General features: G+C 44.3%; 1 protein-coding gene and 1 non-coding gene across 9 annotated transcripts in view; one reads left to right on the top strand and one right to left on the bottom strand.

Annotated features, from left to right (window-relative positions):
* LOC124709976 (ran-binding protein 3) overlaps positions 1-15,253 on the bottom strand; it is a 313,168-nt gene that overhangs the window by 208,935 nt on the left and 88,980 nt on the right. The gene's annotated exons all lie outside the window — the stretch shown is intronic.
* Positions 4-76, top strand: Trnaa-agc. The gene has a single exon. It is a non-coding gene; the product is annotated as a tRNA-Ala (tRNA).

Below are 15,253 nucleotides of genomic sequence, written 5' to 3'. Positions count from 1 at the left end.
ACTGGGGGCGTAGCTCAGATGGTAGAGCGCTCGCTTAGCATGTGAGAGGTACCGGGATCGATACCCGGCGCCTCCAGTATTGTCGCATTTGTTGCTGCACTGAGGGTTTTTCGTTTAGCTGATGATCAAAAGTGAAGCCGTCATCGTGTACTAGGCATAGCCCTATTTGAATAAACGCCGTTGTTTTACTGCGATCTTTGAGCTGACTTATGCAACCTGTTATAGGGATAGTTTAACAATGATTCCAAACCACAGTGCAACTAGACCAGAGATGAATGACAGATTAAAAATCCTAAGGTTGACTAAGGATCATACCACAAACCTCTGAATCCCTTTGTTTTTCTCAAATAAAATTGCCAATATATTTTACATTATATAATTCTCATAAAAATAAATACAAAAACATCAGTTTCCTCGTGACTACAAAAAATAATATGCATATTTAAAGAATATAGTATTTATGGTGATATCGGTAACAACAGAAAAGAAGATCCCATTTAATGCGTTTAGAAAATTTAGGAATTGCTTCCATTTTCACGGTCCGCTTACATTCTATTGCTGGGCATTTCAAATTATTGAGGTTCACCGTAGGATCTAAAGAAAAGAGTACAATCACGAAATGAGGAGAAAGATGGCACAATTTACATTAATTAATATACGTGGGTGTGCTGCCTTCGAATTTTTCATTCTGTTGTCGGTATCGGTTGAGGTATTAGATGCCGTGCACAGTACTCGGTCGACTTTCCCGCTTTACTGACACAAGTTACAAACCTCTGCCACTAGAGAGCTACGAGCTGAAGCTTTATGTAAAGTAACTATATCGGTGCGTGATAAACAGCGTGTTGTAATCAAGTTTCTAAACGCAGGAAATGTACCTCCAATTGAAGTGCATAGAGGAATGAAAGCTGAGTACTTTTTGTGCGTGAGGGTTATGGCTTTCTTTACAACAATGTAACCGGCATTGAAAGCTACAGGATGTTTCAAAAATGACTGGTATATTTGAAACGGCAATAAAAACTAAACGAGCAGCGATAGAAATACACCGTTTGTTGCAATATGCTTGGGACAACAGTACATTTTCAGGCGGACAAACTTTCGAAATTACAGTAGTTACAATTTTCAACAACAGATGGCGCTGCAAGTGATGTGAAAGATATAGAAGGCAACGCAGTCGGTGGGTGCGCCATTCTGTACGTCGTCTTTCTGCTGTAAGCGTGTGCTGTTCACAACGTGCAAGTGTGCTGTAGACAACATGGTTTATTCCTTAGAACTGAGGATTTTTCTGGTGTTGGAATTCCACCGCCTAGAACACAGTGTTGTTGCAACAAGACGAAGTTTTCAACGGAGGTTTAATGTAACCAAAGGACCGAAAAGCGATACAATAAAGGATCTGTTTGAAAAATTTCAACGGACTGGGAACGTGACGGATGAACGTGCTGGAAAGGTAGGGCGACCGCGTACGGCAGCTAGTGCAGCAGGTGATCCAACAGCGGCCTCGGGTTTCCGTTCGCCGTGTTGCAGCTGCGGTCCAAATGACGCCAACGTCCACGTATCGTCTCATGCGCCAGAGTTTACACCTCCACCCATACAAAATTCAAACGCGGCAACCCCTCAGCGCCGCTACCATTGCTGCACGAGAGACATTCGCTAACGATATAGTGCACAGGATTGATGACGGCGATATGCATGTGGGCAGCATTTGGTTTACTGACGAAGCTTATTTTTACCTGGACGGCTTCGTCAATAAACAGAACTGGCGCATATGGGGAACCGAAAAGCCCCATGTTGCAGTCCCATCGTCCCTGCATCCTCAAAAAGTACTGGTCTGGGCCGCCATTTCTTCCAAAGGAATCATTGGCCCATTTTTCAGATCCGAAACGATTACTGCATCACGCTATCTGGACATTCGTCGTGAATTTGTGGCGGTACAAACTGCCTTAGACGACACTGCGAACACCTCGTGGTTTATGCAAGATGGTGCCCGGCCACATCGCACGGCCGACGTCTTTAATTTCCTGAATGAATATTTCGATGATCGTGTGATTGCTTTGGGCTATCCGAAACATACAGGAGGCGGCGTGGATTGGCCTCCCTATTCGCCAGACATGAACCCCTGTGACCTCTTTCTGTGGGGACACTTGAAAGACCAGGTGTACCGCCAGAATCCAGAAACAATTGAACAGCTGAAGCAGTACATCTAATCTGCATGTGAAGCCATTCCGCCAGACACGTTGTCAAAGGTTTCGGGTAATTTCATTCAGAGACTACGCCACATTATTGCTACGCATGGTGGATATGTGGAAAATATCGTACTATAGAGTTTCCCAGACCGCAGCGCCATCTGTTGTTGAAAATTGTAACTACTGTAATTTCGAAAGTTTGTCTGCCTGAAAATGTACTGTTGTCCCAAGCATATTGCAACAAACGGTGTATTTCTATCGCTGCTCGTTTAGTTTTTATTGCCGTTTCAAATATACCGGTCATTTTTGAAACACCCTGTAAGTTCGCCTTTTTGACCCCGATAACAAGAGAGCAGCAATGGAGTTCACAAAGCATCACCGATGCTAAAAAAGTGCAAGATCATCCCATCGGCAGGTTAAGTAATGCTCACAGAATTCTGGGATGTTCAAGGTGTAGCGCATTTGAAATTTCCTAAAGCCACTGTAACCTCTGCAAGGTACTGTGATCCTGGCATCACGAAATCGGTTTTCCACACATGGGGCACCCTGCCTTCAGCGAGACAATGACAGACCGCACAAGAACAATCTGCAGCAATCCGACGTCTTGATGGGATCAATCATCCTCCATACAGTCCCGACTTGGCCTCATCCCATTTTCATTGGCTTCCAAAATTTGCTTCACTTTGCCTGCACCGTTTCATCACTATCAGAGTTGAGGTTGTGGCTCTGTCAACAATGTCAAACATTCTACAGTGAAGGTTTCAACAATCGTTGGGGGAACCGTGAGCCTCGCGAGGGTGACAGAAGTGCGAAAGAAATATATAGATATGAGGAATGGAGGTGTAGAATGTTAATAAAGTTATACACATTTAAAAATCTATAAGAGTTTTCACATAAAAAATCCGGAGGCATTACTGTTCAGCTCGCTCTCTTGCGTTGCTCACAAATCTACATGCGTTTTACATGTTGCTAAAAGTAGTGGAATTAAACAAGTTTCCAATGCTTCTCTTTTGGGCTGGGCTTCTCTTTTACCCTCGTGTGGGATTATGAACCACTCATTCTTACCCTCGTATTATTTTCCTTCTCTCTGCTGCAAAAGAATGAACTTCAGCTTGTGAAGACTCAAGTTCCAGGCCTTTCTTTTAAAACTATGATGCCGACTCAATATGACCCCTAATTTCAGTAATAATGACATTTTTATCTGTTGTTAACTTGTGTATAGATAACCATAGTCATCGCATTTTGTTTGGGTGAGAGTAACTTACGGGCAGAGGTCAAGTGTTCCAATCAGGTCCACATCATTACGGCAATAAATTTTCCGATTGGTTGGGTGGAAGGATTCAAATCCCTTAGTTTCTTCATTTCAGCCTTTAATTTGTTCAGTATAGTGGTATTTGCCGAATTAACTGCAACTTTATAGTAACGTAATCTCCCGTTTTCTTCCCTCATGCTTTGAAGTGAATGACTGCCATGAAGTCGTAGTAGATACCCCCAGCTTGTAGTATGTGGATAACGGGCCTATAAAAAAGTTTGTGATGTCCTTTGTTTTCCATCTCGTTTGTTCTTGCACGTAACGTTTCTTGTGTGGCCATCAACAGTCATTATGAATTCATTTCTTTGATGCATTAGAACATTTATCTCATATTTTATAAGAATTTCCTCCACTCCACAGTTCCATTGCAAATATGTTAGGAGTATAGTATATGGAGATGGTTCCGTGGTTTTGGGGCCAAGTTCAGCTACTCGATCTTTTATCATGACAACATCAAATGAAGACAGGTATGAGACTTATGAACCTTGTTCAGATTTTGCCCTCTCTCTTTCACGTGAAAATTTTGTTCTCTCATTTAGGGAATTAAAATTTCCAGGGTTGCTTTCGCAGCTTTTGATTTTGCTTTGCTTGTTTCTTGTTTATTCCAAATCCAATACCACACCGCTTGTTATTTATTGAAACGGTAGCCGATCAGGATGCAGGTGAATTCTTTTATCTCCTTAAACGTTTCTTCAACGCGTGCAGAACTCTTCCCTTTTGGATTCATAATTCACCTTTTGCTAGTATGACCATTTTCTCAACAGCAAGAATTATCAACAGAAAATTTAATGTGCTTTGTTGTTTCTGGTAAAGCCGGTAACTGTAGCTGCAAATTTTGCTTTTCTTGTACAGTCTGTTACACTCTTTCTGTCCAGGACTTAAACCTGAGAACTTCACATCTTTGAAATGGAAAATCTTCTGACAGTATTCTCTGTCTTATGTGGGGTCTTGGTAACTGTCTCTCCTTGTTCTCTCGGAGTACTTTAATGGAAGCATTTGGAAATACTGCATTTTATGCATTCTTATTTCTCGGCTCTGTCCCATCAGATTTCTCTGACTGATTTTCTGAAGGTGTTTACGTAGTTGCATCCTTTGCTTTCCAGAGCCCAGCGATACTGCAGGCATGGTATACCATTCGTTGTAATCTCATTGCGCTTCCGATCAAAGGAAGGTTTGACAAATGTATTTACACATGTTTGTTTATGCATGAAAACAGGGTATCACTATTGTCATTCATCTGAACCCAACCATCAGCAGCATCTCAAAATGAATGTGGTCCAGTTCCCCTAGAACACCTCTATTTCGTTTCTGAATGTCAGTTCACCTTCACCACTTTCCCATTTCCTCAATTCTCCCCACTAATTTTTTTTTTCTTCTTGAATTCTTCCAGCAGACCTTCCTCTGACATAACTTCTATTTCTTCAACAGATACATCTGAAACATCATCTTCCTATTCTTCATTATGGTCAAATTCATCCACGATATCAAATTCTCATGACGTCATGGATTCGACCCCGTTCCTCACAAGAGTCTTCTAACCAAACTGTGTACCTACGGAGTAGTATCGCCTCAGTTGTGCGACTGGATTCACGATTTCCTGTCAGAAAGGTCACAGTTTGTAGTAATACACGGAAAGTCATAAAGTAAAACAGAAGTAATATCTGGCGTTCCCCAGGAAGTGTTATAGGCCCTCTATTGTTCCTGATCTATATTAACGACATAGGAGACAATCCGAGTAGCCGTCTTAGATTCTTTACAGATTATGCTGCCATTTACCGTCTTGTAAAGTCATCAGATGATCAAAACGACTTGCAAAATGATTTAGGTAAAATATCTGTATGGTGCGAAAAGCGGCAATTGACCCTGAATAAAGAAAATTGTGAAGTTATTCACGTGAGTACTAAAGAAATCAGCCAAATTTTGATTACGCCATAAGTCACACAAATCTGAGGGCTGTAAATTCAAATAAATACTTAGGGATTACAATTACAAATAACCTTAATTGGAAGAATCACATAGATAATAATATGAGCGAAGCAAACCAAAGACTGCGATTTATTGGCAGAACACTTAGAACGTGCAACAGATCTACCAAAGAGTCTGCTTGCACTACGCTTGTCCGACCTATTCTGGAGTATTGCTGTGCGGTGTGTAATCCGCATCAGGTGGGACTGACGGATGACATCAAAAAAGTACAAAGAAGGGCAGCTAGTTTTGTATTATAGCGAAATAGTGGAGATAGTGTCACAGACATGAAACGTGAATTGGAGTGGCAAGCATTAAAACGAAGGCGATTTTCGTTGCAACGGGATCTTCTCATGAAATTTCAATCACCAGTTTTCTCCTCCGATTGCGAAAACATTCTGTTGGCACCCACCTACATAGGGAGAAATCATCATCACGATAAAATAAGACAAATCAGGGCTCGCACAGAAAAATTTAAGTGCTCGTTTTTCTCGCGTGCCGCTCGGGAGTGGAACGGTAGAGAGACAGCATGAAGGTGGTTCATTGAACCCTCTGCCCAGGCCCTTTATTGTGAATAGCAGAGTAATCACTTAGATGTAGATGAAGATGAATACGGAAAGATTCTCTGCCTTGTTGTTGATCACTTTTTTGGGTGAAATCATGTTCCTCATCGTCATTTCTTTCACTTCCGCTTTCTTCTACTTCTGCAAGAACTACAGTTTCCTGTATTTCTTCATGACATCCACTTTCTTGGACTACCTCACAGTTCGCTTCATGTGCCTCGCTATCACTTTCCCTGTCCGTACAGACACATTCACTGTAACTATTCATCTCGTCTCATCCCAGGAATCTCTGCTATTGCTTCCATTTTCACCATCCGATTCCATTTTAACACGCTTATAAAATACGGCTACTTCAGAAGCTAGAGAGCTCTCCAAATTCGAACAACTACACCAGTGAAAAGCAATCTAGAACCCTTTAAGCCGAAGCTTTTCTAAGTCCTATACGTCTGGGTTTTCTGAGGTTCTGCCTGTAAACTAATCACGATGACCTGCAGAATGCGAGATGTTGCAAGAGGTTTCAGCAACACACGCTACATGTTTGGTTGGTTTAAAGGAGGCGAGTTCATAGGTCCCTTGTTCCCGGTAAAATAATTGCACAAGGGAAAGAAGGAAAGAAAGGAGACGTACAGAACAATAACAGGAGAATGGAAGAACCCGAAGAACGATGACCGCGGCTGGCCGACAACGAGGATAAAAAAGAAAAGCCAGCCACTCTGCGACACATTAAAACACCCAGCCTAAAAGCATTAGAGTGGAGAACACAAAGGGACAAAGGACATGCGCGAAAACTTATATAGAATGATAAAACCCACTGTCATGTATAAAACGTAAAACTAAATTAGCCGATGAAAAGATGTCAGCTAAAATTACTGTCAACGAGTCCGGTAACTGAAGTGTCCGTCGCAGGGCAGCCAAAGAAGGACAGCTCACCAAGATATGGGCCACTGTCAACCGGGCGCCGCACCGAGACTGAGGTGGGTCATCACGGCGCAGGAGGTAGCTGTGTGTCACCCAGCGTGTACAATGCGGAGCCGACAGAGAACCACAGTCCCTGCGAGAGGGCCGCGTGGAGGTCTTCCACACATTCGTAGTCTCCTTAATGGCACGCAGTTTGTTGTGCGTACTGAGGTTATGCCATTCCGTCTCCAAAGCCGCAAAACCTTGCGGCGTAGTACTGAACGCAGGTCAGTTGCACAGACGCAGATCTCCATAAGCGGTTTCAGCGTGGCCTGTCGGCAAGTTCGTTGCCTGGGATTCCGACGTGACTTGGGGTCCAGACAAACACTAATGAACAACTGGGCGGCACCAAAGGATGACAAGGGTAGTACTGATCGGTAGCTTCTAGGCTGCTAAAGGAGTCAGTAAACAGAAGAAACGACTCCCCAGGGCATAAACAGATGTGCTCTAGCAGGAGATATAGCCACCAGCTCGGCAGTGAAAACACTGCAGCCATTGGGCAAGGAATGCTGTTCAATATGTCCTTCATGGAAGTAAGCGAAGCCGGCGTGATCATCAGCCATCGAGCCGTCGGTGTAAACCACTTCATGGCCTTGGTACATGTCAACAATCGAGAGGAAGTGGCAGCAGAGAGCCGTGGGGTTAAGAGTCCTTAGGGCCATGTAAAGGTCCAGGTGTACGTAAATGGACCTGAAGTATAGGTGGTAAAGGCAAGGACTCCAGTTCGGAAAGAAGGGATCGGACACGAACTGCAATTGTAAGCCCTGACCTGGGCCGCTAATGCGCGAGATGAACCACCGTGGCTGGGAGAAGGAGACGGTAATTCGGATGCGCAGGAGTACTACGAACGTGTGCAACGTAACTGGCCAGCACTTGAGCACGCCTAACCTGCAATGGAGGGACTCCCGTCTCAAAAAGGACGCTGGTTACCGGACTCTTCCTAAAAGCTCCTGTCGCTAAGCGAACGCCACAGTGGTGCACTGGGTCGAGTAAACGCAACACCGAGGGCGCCGACGAACCATAAACCACACTCCCATAGTCAAGGTGGGATTGAACAAGGACTCTATAGAGCTGCAGCAGCGTAGAGCGATCTGCACCCCAGTTGGTGTTGCTCAGGCAGCGGAGGGCATTGAGGTACTGCCAGCACTTCCGCTTAAGCTGACGAAGGTGAGGAAGCCAAGTCAATTGGGCGTCGAAAACCAGTCCTAAGAATCGGTATATCTCCACTACAGTGAGCGGATCGTCATTAAGGTGAAGTTCTGGTTTCGGATGAACGGTACGACGCCGACAGAAGAGCATAACACACGACTTTGCGGCCGAAAACTGGAAACCGTCGGCTAGAGCCCATGACTGCGCTTTGTGGATGGCTCCCTGTAGGCGCCGCTCAGCAACACCAGTACTGGTGGAGCAGTACGAAACGCAAAAGTTGTCTGCATACAGAGGTGAGACGGACGGTCCTACAGCTGCTGCTAGACCATTAATGGCCACTAAAAATATACACTCAATACAGAGCCCTGCGGGACCCCATTCTCCTGGATATGGGGAACTATGGGAGGCACCAACTTTGACACAGAAAATACGAAGCGACAGGAAATTTTGGATACAAAACGGGAGCGGGCATTGGAGACCCCATTGGTATAATGTGGCAGGGATATGATGTCACCAGATCGTACATACACTTTTCGTAAATCAAAAGAGACGGCAACAAGGTGTTGGCGTCTGGAAAAGACTGTTCAGATGGCAGACTCAAGGGACACAACATTATCAGAGGTGAGCGACCCTGGCGGAAGCCGCCCTGACATGGAACCAGTAGGCCAAGTGACTCCAGGACCCCAACCAACTGCCAACACACCATATGTTCCAGCAGCTTACAAACAACGTTGGTGAGACTGATGGGCCGATAGCTATTCACATCAAACGTGTTTTTACCAGGTTTGAGCCCGCAATGATGGTGCTCTCCCGCCACTGCGATGGAAAGACGCCATCGCACCAGATCTGGTTGAAGATGACGAGATGTCGCCTGTAGTCAGATGAGAGATGTTTAATCATCTGACTGTGGATCCGATCTGGCCCAGGGGCCATGTCCGGCCCAGGGGCCATGTCAGGACAATGTGCAAGGGCATTGAGGAGCTCCCACTCTGTAAATGGGGCGTTATAGGATTCACTGCGGCGTGTACTGTACTAGAGGACTTTCCCTTTCATCCGCCGTTTGACAGGGCGAAAGGCTGGGGGGTGATCGACGCACAGGCTCGGGCATAGCGCTCAGGAAAGTGCTCTGCAATCGCGTTTGCGTCGGTAGATAACACGCCATTTATGTCAACACCGGGAACACTTGTTGAACAGATGCCGTAGCTCAGCCAGGCGGTGGAAAAAACCGCCAAATTTCCACTGGAGGATGACGTCATCGTGTGACTGGGAAGGCATGGAGCATTCAATGAGGCAGTTTACGCTTCAGGGTCACCTGCTGCCACCGACTTATTTCCTGAGCAGTCTATATCCATTGTCTCTGAGGGTCTGGCGAGATCTAGGTCCTCAGCAGACGCCAGAATCTCAACCTCATCCACAGACGCAGAGCAGAGCCAAGGAAGACTTACGCTTCCCGACGGTTGGGGTGGGGGCGGGGGTGGGGGTGGGGGGGGGGGGGTGTTGCTCCCGAAGTAGGTGGTGCAGAAGCAACAGGGAGGTACCCCCCCCCACCACCACCATCAAGGGGACAGGTGTAGTCTTGTGGCTCTGAGAGGTGACTGGGGTTGACGGAGCTGATAGGGCTAGAACTGTTGTAGCGCCAGTGTAAGACGATGTCATACATACAGGATGTAGGCGTTCAAATTTCCTCTTAGCCTCAGTGTAGATCAGTCGCTTCAGGGTCTTGTAACCATGATTTTCCTTTCTTTCTGGAGAATCCTGCAGTAAGGCTAACAAGTGAATGGTGCTCTCCGCAGTTGACACAGATAGGAGGCGGGGCACATGAGTATTGGGATGTGATGGGCGTCCGCAGTCTCGACACGTGACGCTGGAAGTACAGTGGGAAGACATATGGCCGAACTTCCGGCATTTAAAGCACCGCATTGGGGAAGGCACATAGGGCTTTACATTCCACAGCTTGTGACTCGCGAGTGAAGTCCGTGATTGGGCACAGGATGTTGTTTTGTTCAAGACTGACCCAGATCTCATTTTGGACAAGCCCTCCACCTCTCCAAACTTGTCCTCTAAATGCTCAACAAAAAACTGAGGCTTCCCCCATCAGCTCTGCAACACAGAAGGTACCGGGGCGAATAAGACCCACTGCCATCCTTAGGCTGACGTTCCTCCCATGTAGTGTCCAGGGAGGAGAACGATTTGAATACGTACTTTTGTGAGTTAAATTGAGCCTTTGAACGCTTAGATACTGCTGGTGATTGATCACCAGCAAGAGAAGATGTACTACGCTTCATCGAGTGTCATCCGCCCTGATACCACCCACTCCGACCTGGGGCCCTCCCCACGGGCGCCGCGCACCCGCAGCAAAGGCCACCTGTCAGGATGGCCATTGCACGGAGTCCCGATGCCCCAGGGTGACGGCCATCTACTCCTCGGCATACATGGGGTGTTAACAACGCAGACATCAGCAGAGCGATCCCTGTGTGGTCAGGGGCCAACGGACTTGCTACTGTGCTGGGTATCAGGTACAACCAAGCAAACAAGTCCATTATCATCGTCAGCGTAGAAAACGACACTGCACAGTTGGTGAAAAAATACGCACCCAGGAGGGTGACCTCGCCCAACAGTTGGACAATTAGCAGAAGTGCAGATCCATGTCGATGAAGGATGCTATAGGTCTCAGCACATGATGGACACGATGCACCATGTAAGGCGCCCTTCCCCAATTGGCTCGGTCTTCGGGAAAATTTTGAAAAGTGGAGGTAAAACCCTACAGGGGACCATCACATGAAAGCCGAAACGTTTGACACTCCTTTTAGTTGCCTCTTACGACAGGCAGGAATACCTCGGGCTATTCTAATCCCCGGGCCCGCAGGGGAGGGGGGGGGGGGGGGGGGACGCTACATGCTTTGACTGAGTAATTAACCTCAAGGAATAAATACCTTCCATCTTGACAAAATAGTTCCATGGTATCAGTTGAATACAAATCAAATGCGAAGATTTTAATTTATGATCAGATTCGTCGTATTATGGAGCCCACATTGTACAAGGGTGTTGTTAGCAGGGCAGTGGAGGTCACTTCTACTCCTCCCCCCCCCCCCCCCCTCCTTCTCCTCCAATCACCCCTTGAAAAACTGCACAACTAAACACAGCAGACGCATCAATTCAGGTTCAGTTTGAAGTAAGCTAATGCACGTGATCAATAATAAGTGTACCTACAACCATTTGTCGTGGAATCTAAAAACTATTTTGTTATTCGTTGCGAGAGTATTATATCATCTTAAGCAGCACTGCGCTCCATTTTATCATTTTTATGTATTCCTTCGCCTAGAGGAGTCACACAATCTGCATACCTTTCCACTAGTTCCAGTTCCCTTTGTATTTCCAATAAAAATATACAGTTGTAGAAGTGAATATTATAACCTGGATTTTATGCAAAATTTGCCGAGTTTTTGAATATTCTAAATGTATGCATTAGAAGTACTCTTTACTGTTCTCATCTTTATGAGATCACTGGTGCTCTAGTATACGGTATACAATTGTATGTTTTGGGGAATAGATATTGCACATATATTTACTAAAATTTACTATTGATGTCATATTTTCCTTTTTGGGTCTCGGGAGTGATAATTTCACTGTGAATGGGCAAGTGTTATTTTGTTTATAATGTAAACTAAGTATTCCTTTTGACAAAATGTTCCAAGTAGTACAACACTATGAAGCACGAACAAAATATAGCCAGGAAATCTGCTTTACGTCAACAATTTATAAGTACAGGTTCACGCGACTCATCCGCCAAGGAATTATATTCAGCATTTGTAAGCGCAAACACTCATCTGTAGAACATAAATTATATTTATCTTAATATTGTCTTAGAAAAATATACTAATAAAATAATGTCGGACCAATCTACCCTTCGTAAAACGTGTTTGCCCGAGTGTTTCATTTCCGGGAATCGTTAAAACGTGAAAACGTTTGGATTTTAATAGACGAGACCACAGACGTTGCAGATCAGTGTGTATGTAGTGCAGTAGCCGGTATGAAAGGGTAAAATCATCCAACAACTGCAAAAATTCAATGGACTACACAGCGAAGCAGATATGGTGAGCTATCCGGAAGTTTACCGTCTCGTTTCGAATATCAAGAAAATTTACATTAAAGCAACCGCTAGAATTTCAGTTATCAGAGAACTGACTCCAAAGTTAGCAATCCATCCTCAGCCTGGTTTAACACGATGGGGTCCGTGGTTGGAGGCCGTATGGTGTTCTGCTGAACATTTCAATGATATGAAAAAAAAAGAAAAAGACAGTACATAGTTTAGTCTGGAGGACGCAGCTTCTACACATATAGTTCGAAAATGTTTCAACTCAAGTGATAAAACTGCAGTACATAAATTGCAGTACATCCATCGTCATTTTCAATCCTACCAGAAATCATAAAGAAACTGCAGGCTGGGAATAAGTCACTGCAACGATAATTGTCACTGGTGAATCGGGTGTTGCAGAAACTGTCCGTGGAAACACAAGGAGATGCAAAAATTACTTTCGATTCGCTGAATGCAGTTCTTGGTAAAAATACAAGCTATAAAACGGTTTGTGATATTGCGAAACATCTGGCCGGGGAAACGTGCGAAGTGAAAGAGGAACTCAGGGAGAAAAAAAAAAAAAAAAAAAAAGCGATTTGGAGTTTCACTCGCGTACAGGTGACATCTCGTGACGTAGATGTCGTTTTTACTTCACAAAACCTCTTTTAGTGACAGACGAATAGCGTTTCACTGCAGAAAACATCAGGACGATATTTCTCGTCTATTGCAACGGCTGCATTGGACAATACGGTGCATTTCTAACATTTTTTTATTTCATTTCTCTAAGATTTAGATTGAGAAGTGTACTACTCTTCTACAGTAACTGTTTAAAAATAATTAAATTATGATGAACTGATGACAATATTTGTTAATCGTAACATTTGTTGACTGGATCATTTTTATTTTGCATATCGTTTATGCATATTTTTACCAATTTTTAGTGCATATATTGACATTTGTTTTTGCACAGAAATTCCGGGTTTGAGTATAACACTGAATTACATTATCACAATATTATTTTGTCTTTCTTGACTTTCCACAGTAACTGTGTCGACATATTCTGTATGTATTTACTCGGCTTCTAATTCATTTCAATCATGCTCTCCTAACAGCTCCCCAATACTATCGGCAACAATCTTCGAAATAAAGGGTGAGACAGGATGCACATTTTATTTTTCGCAGAGAGAGAGAGAGAGATTGTACTACACTGACTCATCGAGTGCTCCGGCACAGGTTAGAAGGTATTGTGTCTTTTCCATTTACAAATACGATTATAAATTATGGCAAATATATTTCTGTTTTAAATACTTGTGTATGGAACCTCGGAATAGGGTCCAGAATGCATTAATTCAGCTACAAGTAGGACGCTAAATAGCATAACTTCCGGCCAAGCCAGAATTGGAGAAGAATATGTGTGTTTTAAATACTATTAATAAAAAGTTTTAAAACTCTTAACAATCTAGCCCTCCGTACGTACGACGATCGTACATGTATGCAGATTGCGTTCAGTGGTTGCCTGGGAAAGAGACCGGGGCTGGTGGGCCCGCGCCCTGCCCGCCCCGAGATATGCGCTGCCGCGTTCCTCGCGTGCACAGCGAGCGTGTGAGAACAGGCCGGCATGCGGCACGCACACCACCAGTGTCACCACATCCCGACGTCCACCACTATCGGGGCCTCAATTTCTTACAGCTCTCATTGGAAACCACAGGTCGTCAATGAGCGCATAATGCTGGAAGAAGCATCCGACTGTCACGTCGTCCCACATTAAACAACAAAAAATTTAATAGCTGTAAGTTGCGAAATCTTTGATAAAATATTCTAGAATGGTATGATCAAAGTCGTGAGATAGTGCCTGGAATTACAAAGAGCGTTTCCTTCATCTCAACAAGTAAAGCAAGCTGCTGCGACATTAAATCTTTAACGGTGAGCCCCATTTCATTACCTGGCCACGGCACCCCAATATTCACAGGCAGAGAAAGAGCCCCAAAAATGCACTACTGGATTCATTCCAGTTAGTTCCTACGTCCAAGAACTCCCTGGCTCACAAAATTCTGTAATTCTTGCCAGCTGTTGCAGGCTACGCTCTTGATGTAATCGCGGACGACTACCGCATTGCTTGCAATGCGCGGTAGTGTCTCATATCCAAACAGTTCCAATACACGGTTATCACTATGAATCGATAAATTTTAAACGATATATACATGTTATTTCATATGCTACATTCTTGTAACCAACATTTAAATGCTGTCAATATCCAGCTGCTTTTAAGCGCCAGTCCCGAGAACACTAATTCTCCGATATTAGGTATGAGTAAGACCTATGTTCAGTAAACCGATGGGCACATAGCCTGGGACTTAAACAGAAGCCTAAGATGTCAGTGGCGTTCCTTATACCACACCGAAAGCTGAGCAAGAGTATTTTTGTGAAATAGTTTCTCTTACACGCCCTGACGACATACAATAAGCTAAAAAAAAAAAAAAAAAAAAAAAAAAAAAAAAAAAAAAAAAAACCAAGATGCTCGTGTAATCCTTGATCATCATTTAAAACAGCAAACTCTAGCAGCATGCAGGAAATCAATCTCTCTCACTCCCTCGCTCGCTTATACGCAACTTGAAAATTTAGAAAATCACTTCCTCCACCGAAAAACATATTGAGTCACGGCTGTAATCTCGAAGTCATTACTACTGTAATGCAGTTCAAAATGCCAAAAACAAGGGAAACTCCAGACGACATAGGCTAATCCACATTTAGATGTGGTTTTCCAGCTGTAGGACAAGAGGATCCCTGCACCCGCATTCGCTCATCCGCCCTCTTTTCAAAACGAGAGAGAGAGAGAGAGAGAGAGAGAGAGAGTGTGTGTGTGTGTGTGTGTGTGTGTGTGTGTGTGTTTTTTCTTATGGTGGGGGCCTCGACCGTCATAGTTTGTGAGTTATCACGATCAAGTTATTTTTCATATGTAAACCTCAATTAATTAGGAAATAATCAACATACACCAGCTCCCAAAGCACTCGATAAAATATCTACCAGTATGATCAATGCTTTCCTGACTGGA

The sequence above is a fragment of the Schistocerca piceifrons genome, chromosome 1, assembly GCF_021461385.2.
Source record: "Schistocerca piceifrons isolate TAMUIC-IGC-003096 chromosome 1, iqSchPice1.1, whole genome shotgun sequence".
In the NCBI taxonomy this organism is placed as follows: domain Eukaryota; kingdom Metazoa; phylum Arthropoda; class Insecta; order Orthoptera; family Acrididae; genus Schistocerca; species Schistocerca piceifrons.
This window is presented reverse-complemented; position numbering and strand designations above follow the sequence as displayed.